The 8,211-nt window shown below is 36.6% G+C and overlaps 2 long non-coding RNA genes across 2 annotated transcripts; both read right to left on the bottom strand.

The window, feature by feature from the left end:
* Positions 1-205: 205 nt before the first annotated feature.
* On the bottom strand, positions 206-2,074 carry LOC146930524 (uncharacterized). Its single transcript, XR_015006417.1, has 2 exons — positions 1,937-2,074; positions 206-517 (listed from the first exon to the last, which is right to left on the bottom strand). It is a non-coding gene; the product is annotated as an uncharacterized LOC146930524 (long non-coding RNA).
* A 3,581-nt stretch (positions 2,075-5,655) lies between these two features.
* On the bottom strand, positions 5,656-7,544 carry LOC146930523 (uncharacterized). The gene is made up of 2 exons (XR_015008055.1): positions 7,407-7,544; positions 5,656-5,967 (listed from the first exon to the last, which is right to left on the bottom strand). It is a non-coding gene; the product is annotated as an uncharacterized LOC146930523 (long non-coding RNA).
* Positions 7,545-8,211: the final 667 nt, after the last annotated feature.

The raw sequence follows: 8,211 nt of genomic DNA, 5'->3' as shown, positions 1-8,211 counted from the left end.
AGAGTATGTTCTTTGATGGGATATGATAACAAAATTGTAAATCTCACGCAAATTATTATTATTATTATTATTATTATTATTATTATTATTATTAAAAAACAAAAGCCATGAGAATTATTAATGGTCAAGGTTGTAACACCCCGTTCTCCCAACAACGTAATATTAATTATTATAATCAGAGTAATCACACAACGGAGTGTCACACTACTTTTCAAAAATTCATAAATAGAAAATATCTATTTATTTAAGACCAACATAAAGAATCTTAATAAACCGCAGCGGAATAATTCTTTAAAAATATAATTTCAACCAAAATTCAACATCAATGAAAATCTTGGCACATAGGCCCCAACATAAATCAACTTTATTTTCAACAACGATAAACTCTAATAGCAAGTCTTTTCCAAAATATGTGATACATAAAAGAAATGAGAAGACATTCGCAACGATTTTCCCATCCTAGTATGTATCAGAGCCCTAGACACTTGAGCCGACCAAACCTACAAGTCATCAGTACCTGCACATTACCCACGGTCGAGGCAACATATACGCAGAAGGGGTGAGAAACTTATCCAATAATAATAATATATAATTCATCAAATTAATGAAAACAACAAAGCATATCACAACAGGCATTATTAATAATGTATTTAAATAAACACATAGGCAACGACATAATTATTTTCAGCAACAAGGTACAGCAACAACAACAACAACAACGTTATCCACAACGACACCGACAACTCGACAATGCGACAACGACAACAACTCGACAATGCTACAACGACAACAACAACCCAACAATGCTACGACAACAACAACTAATGCATCATGCAGGTGGTACCAATCTACGCGCGTTGAATGCTAAGCATTCCAGGGCATAAGCCCCCAACGATTTGGATGGTTAAAGCATCCCAGGGCATAAGCCCCCAACAGGTGAATGATAAACATTCCAGGGCATAAGCCCCCAACGATTTGAATGATAAACATTCCAGGGCATAAGCCCCCAACAGAACATGAGTATGCATATGGACTCGACTTGTGTATATCAACATACAACTTCAACAACGACTACAACAACAACATATGTGCCTACAACAATTATGACACACTCCCCAACTTCGTCATCAGATGATACAACGACATCAACAACGGAAATCAAACAACATAGCATATATATAAATCAATTACATTCATCTCTAAGTCTAAAACATCCTTCAAAAGCAATTAAGTTTTGATCAATAGGACATAAGCCAAATACCCATAAAACACCTCAACTAAGTCCCTAACACTTAAGTTTGAAGTTGGGAAACCAACCATATGTTTTTGGACTAACTTGGGATTAGTTATGCTAAGTTTTCTTAAAGTTTTCTGAAGATCCACTTGGACTATTTTTATCATAACTCAAAATCTACAAATCTTTTCCACTCCAAACCAAGGCCATTTTAAAGCTAACTTAATTATCTACAACTTTCATGTTTACACCTAAGGCCAGTTCAAAACAGAAACGGGTGAAAAAGACGCAAGAACACGAAACAGGGGAATGCTGTCACTATTACATCGTACTACGATGGGATACACTGAAAAAGTCTTGTTTGCTGCTGGAAAAATCGTAGTACGATTTCCCAGCATCGTACTACGATGGAACATGGACAGTTCTACGGAAACAGACCAGTTTTCACTCCAAAAACCCCAATTTCATCAACCCAAACCCCAAATTTGATCCCATAATCACCCAAATTGTTTTAGAAACATGTTTACAGGTTTATTAGACAACATAGGGGATAAAACAACATATAATCATGCAATTCAACAACAAGTTTCATCATAATTCATCATCTAACATAACTTCTCAAACCCTAAAAAAAACAAGAACAACAAATTCATCAATTTTCAAATTATATACCATGATTATTGAAAGGAATCCCACCCTTACCTTATCTCAGCAAATTCTACAGCAAAAACGATTGGATTCTCTCTTCCTAGCTCTTCTCCTAGCTTTCTCTTGGTTCTTCTCCTTTTTCTCTCCAAAAACCAGTTTTTCTATTGTTTGTACGTGAAACTGTTTATCTCTGCTTCTCTTTCTTTTTCTCCCAAAAATATAACTTCTTTCTTTTCATTTAACTCCCACTAAACTCTCATAATTACTAATTAACTCCCATTAACCAAAATATTAATATTTTACTCCTATTTTTATTTCTCCTAATATTTCCACAAATAATAAAGCCATATTCATTTAAATAATATACAACACATCAAATACCAAATAAATCATATAAAATTATATAAAACACTCAAACATCCACTAAAAATAATAGAATAAAAATGGGGCGTTACAACTCTCCCCAACTTATAGAATTTCGTCCTCGAAATATTACCTCAAGCAAACAACTCAGGATATGACTCCTGCATCTTACTTTCCAACTCCCAAGTAAGATTTTCACCAGTTGCTCCTCCCCAAACAACCCTCACTAGAGGTATCTCCTTGCCTCTCAACGTCTTCACCTTGCGATCATCAATCCTCAAAGGTAAAGTCTCCACCGTAAGGTTGTCTCTAACTTGCACATCATCTCTAGGAATAACATGTGAAGGATCCGCTACATACTTCCGAAGTTGCGACACATGAAACACATCATGCAAGTTCGAAAGATGTGGTGGCAAACCAACTCTATAAGCCATCGTGCCAATTCTCTCAGATATCTGATAAGGACCAATAAACTTTGGAGTCAACTTCCTGGACTTCAATGCACGACCCACACCGGTCATAGGGGTGACTCTCAAGAACACATGGTCACCCTCTTGAAATTCAAGGTCCTTCCTACGCTTGTCATGATAACTCTTCTGTCGACTCTGCGATGCTTTCATATGCTCTCTTATCATCTTGACCTTCTCCGTAGTCTGCTGAACTATTTCAGGTCCCAACACAATACTTTCACCCGACTCAAACCAACATAAAGGAGTCCTACACCTTCGACCATATAAAGCTTCGAAAGGTGCCATACCAATACTCGAATGGTAACTATTGTTGTACGTGAACTCTATCAATGGTAGGTGACTGTCCCAAGCTCCACCTTGCTCAAGTACACACACCCTCAACAAATCTTCTAATGATTGAATCGTCCTTTCCGACTGACCATCTGTTTGCGGATGATACGCTGAACTCAACTTCAACTGAGAGCCCAAAGCTTCTTGCAAGCTCTTCCAAAATCTCGAAGTGAACCTCGGATCTCTATCCGACACAATACTCGACGGGACACCATGCAACTTCACAATATTATGAATATAAACCTCCGCCAACTGAGCTACTGAATAAGTGATATTGATCGGAATAAAATGTGCCGACTTCGTCAATCTATCGACAACAACCCAAATGGCATCATGCCCTCTTTGAGTGTTTGGTAAACTCGTCACAAAGTCCATGGAGATGCTATCCCATTTCCATTCCGGCACATCTAAAGGTGTCAACAAACCAGCAGGCTTCTGATGTTCAACTTTCGATTTCTGACAAGTCAAACAAGCATATACAAATTGTGCGACATCTCGCTTCAACCCAGACCACCAAAACAGTTTCTTCAAGTCGTGGTACATCTTTGTAGCTCCCGGATGGATACTCAAGTTGCTTCTGTGACTTTTTTCTAAAATCAACTTTTTCAATTCATTATTATCAGGAATACAAATCCTACCTCGGAATCTCAACACTCCTTGATCATCAACCTGAAAATCACCATCTGCATTCTGATTACTAGCACCCATCAAGTCTACAAATTTCACATCAACTTCCTGTGCTTCCTTGATACTCTTCAAGAAATCATTATTAATCTTCAACATACCCAACTGCACACTCTGAGGTGCCAATTCACAAACAAGACTCAAGTCTCTAAACTGCTCTAGCAATTCAAATTCTTTCACCATCATAGCCGACATGTGCAACGTTTTCCTACTCATGGCATCTGCAACCACATTAGCTTTACCCGGATGTTAATTTAAGCCAAAATCATAATCTTTCAACAACTCTAGCCACCTTCTCTGCCTCATATTTAACTCCTTTTGATCAAATAAATATTTCAGACTTTTATGATCACTAAACACTTCAAATCTGGAACCGTACAAATAGTGTCTCCAAATTTTCAACACAAAAACCACAGCAGCCAACTCTAAATCATGTGTAGGGTAGTTCTTCTCATGTATTCTCAATTGTCTCGAAGCATAAGCCACTACCTTGCCATCTTGCATAAGCACACCACCTAAGCCCAACTTGGAGGCATCACAATATACCACAAAAGGTTTATCTGGCTCTGGCAAAATCAAAATTGGAGCCGTTGTCAATCTCCGCTTCAACTCATTGAAATTATTCTCACACTGAGCATCCCACACAAAAGCTTTACCTTTACAGGTCAACTGAGTCAATGGAAGTGCCAACTTCGAAAATCCTTCGATAAATCTTCTGTAATAAACAGCCAAACCAAGAAAACTTCTAATCTCCGTAACTGACTGAGGAGTCTCCCACTGTGATACCGCTTCAACCTTCGACGGGTCTACAACAATACCACTACCAGAAATAATATGGCCAAGGAAACTTACTTCACTTAACCAGAACTCGCACTTTGACAACTTTGCATACAACTTCTTTTCTTTCAGCACCTGCAACATAATCTTCAAATGTTCTGCATGCTCTTCTTCAATCTTAGAATAAATCAAGATATCATCAATAAATACAACAACAAACTTATCCAGAAAAGCATGAAAAATTCTGTTCATATACTCCATGAACACACCAGGCGCATTAGTAACACCGAAAGGCATCACTTTATATTCATAGTGTCCATACCGTGTCCTAAAGACCGTCTTTTGCATATCTTCATCCTTCACCTTAATCTGATGGTAACCTGACCTCAAATCAATTTTACTAAACACACGTGCACCCACTAGCTGATCCATCAAATAGTCAATTCTCGAAAGTGGATACCTATTCTTTATCGTCACTTTATTCAGCTGACGGTAATCTATGCATAGTCGCATGCTACCATCCTTCTTCTTTACCAACAATACCGGCGCTCCCCAAGGTGAGACACTCGGTCTTACAAACTTCTTATCTAGCAATTCTTCTAACTGCTTCTTCAATTCTGCCAACTCAGAAGCTGACATACGGTAAGGAGCCATCGACACGGGCTTCGTACCCGGCACAAGGTCAATTGAAAATTCAACCTCCCTCTCTGTGGCACATCTTGGAATCTCATCAGGAAAAACTTTAGGAAATTCATTCACAACGGGCAATCTATCAATCACAGCCTGATTCTCCACAAACAAATACGCCATCAAGAAAACATCGGAATTCCATCACACGTTAACTGCTTAGTAGTCAAGAACTCAGCTCCACTTTCTTCTTCAACAGAAGAAAAATACACCGACTTACTATAACAATTAATATGAACATGGTTGTACTCCAACCAGTTCATACGAAGGGTTACACAACAAACAACAAACAGGACAACTAGGACAATACAAAATTGTCACACAACACTACTAGGCTCGACACGACTCTACTAATTGGCCGGACGGACCGACCTGCTCTGATACCAATTGTAACACCCCGTTCTCCCAACAACGTAATATTAATTATTATAATCAGAGTAATCACACAACGGAGTGTCACACTACTTTTCAAAAATTCATAAATAGAAAATATCTATTTATTTAAGACCAACATAAAGAATCTTAATAAACCGCAGCGGAATAATTCTTTAAAAATATAATTTCAACCAAAATTCAACATCAATGAAAATCTTGGCACATAGGCCCCAACATAAATCAACTTTATTTTCAACAACGATAAACTCTAATAGCAAGTCTTTTCCAAAATATGTGATACATAAAAGAAATGAGAAGACATTCGCAACGATTTTCCCATCCTAGTATGTATCAGAGCCCTAGACACTTGAGCCGACCAAACCTACAAGTCATCAGTACCTGCACATTACCCACGGTCGAGGCAACATATACGCAGAAGGGGTGAGAAACTTATCCAATAATAATAATATATAATTCATCAAATTAATGAAAACAACAAAGCATATCACAACAGGCATTATTAATAATGTATTTAAATAAACACATAGGCAACGACATAATTATTTTCAGCAACAAGGTACAGCAACAACAACAACAACAACGTTATCCACAACGACACCGACAACTCGACAATGCGACAACGACAACAACTCGACAATGCTACAACGACAACAACAACCCAACAATGCTACGACAACAACAACTAATGCATCATGCAGGTGGTACCAATCTACGCGCGTTGAATGCTAAGCATTCCAGGGCATAAGCCCCCAACGATTTGGATGGTTAAAGCATCCCAGGGCATAAGCCCCCAACAGGTGAATGATAAACATTCCAGGGCATAAGCCCCCAACGATTTGAATGATAAACATTCCAGGGCATAAGCCCCCAACAGAACATGAGTATGCATATGGACTCGACTTGTGTATATCAACATACAACTTCAACAACGACTACAACAACAACATATGTGCCTACAACAATTATGACACACTCCCCAACTTCGTCATCAGATGATACAACGACATCAACAACGGAAATCAAACAACATAGCATATATATAAATCAATTACATTCATCTCTAAGTCTAAAACATCCTTCAAAAGCAATTAAGTTTTGATCAATAGGACATAAGCCAAATACCCATAAAACACCTCAACTAAGTCCCTAACACTTAAGTTTGAAGTTGGGAAACCAACCATATGTTTTTGGACTAACTTGGGATTAGTTATGCTAAGTTTTCTTAAAGTTTTCTGAAGATCCACTTGGACTATTTTTATCATAACTCAAAATCTACAAATCTTTTCCACTCCAAACCAAGGCCATTTTAAAGCTAACTTAATTATCTACAACTTTCATGTTTACACCTAAGGCCAGTTCAAAACAGAAACGGGTGAAAAAGACGCAAGAACACGAAACAGGGGAATGCTGTCACTATTACATCGTACTACGATGGAATGCATCGTACTACGATGGGATACACTGAAAAAGTCTTGTTTGCTGCTGGAAAAATCGTAGTACGATTTCCCAGCATCGTACTACGATGGAACATGGACAGTTCTACGGAAACAGACCAGTTTTCACTCCAAAAACCCCAATTTCATCAACCCAAACCCCAAATTTGATCCCATAATCACCCAAATTGTTTTAGAAACATGTTTACAGGTTTATTAGACAACATAGGGGATAAAACAACATATAATCATGCAATTCAACAACAAGTTTCATCATAATTCATCATCTAACATAACTTCTCAAACCCTAAAAAAAACAAGAACAACAAATTCATCAATTTTCAAATTATATACCATGATTATTGAAAGGAATCCCACCCTTACCTTATCTCAGCAAATTCTACAGCAAAAACGATTGGATTCTCTCTTCCTAGCTCTTCTCCTAGCTTTCTCTTGGTTCTTCTCCTTTTTCTCTCCAAAAACCAGTTTTTCTATTGTTTGTACGTGAAACTGTTTATCTCTGCTTCTCTTTCTTTTTCTCCCAAAAATATAACTTCTTTCTTTTCATTTAACTCCCACTAAACTCTCATAATTACTAATTAACTCCCATTAACCAAAATATTAATATTTTACTCCTATTTTTATTTCTCCTAATATTTCCACAAATAATAAAGCCATATTCATTTAAATAATATACAACACATCAAATACCAAATAAATCATATAAAATTATATAAAACACTCAAACATCCACTAAAAATAATAGAATAAAAATGGGGCGTTACAAAGGTCATTTAAATATATTTAGATAGATTTAATCTGTTTTTTAAGGGATTTGTGATAGATTTAATAATCTACTCATATACATGCGCATATTAATTTAATGCACTTATTTGAAGTTTTTATGTTTCGAGCTGATCTTTAAAATGGTAAAGGTTCATTAAATTAACAACTTAAATGACCTATTTAAAACTTAAAAACTTAAATGACTAATCGGTATTTTTGTCAAACTTAAATGACCAAAGAGGTATTTGACCTATTTTACTATACTTCTTTATTTTAAGCTTAATTGAAGTTTTGACCCTCATCTTATTTTAGAATTTGACGGTTTAGATCATTTCATCAAATACTTAATCTAAAATTTGGTGACATGATATGTTTTAAATATATTTTTACAAATTTTTCTTAC

The sequence above is a fragment of the Medicago sativa genome, chromosome 4 (genome assembly GCF_051527215.1).
Source record: "Medicago sativa cultivar Bolivia chromosome 4, Bolivia_mono, whole genome shotgun sequence".
Taxonomy (NCBI): domain Eukaryota; kingdom Viridiplantae; phylum Streptophyta; class Magnoliopsida; order Fabales; family Fabaceae; genus Medicago; species Medicago sativa.
The sequence above is the reverse complement of the archived record's forward strand: the minus strand, read 5'-3'. Positions and strand labels throughout refer to the sequence as shown.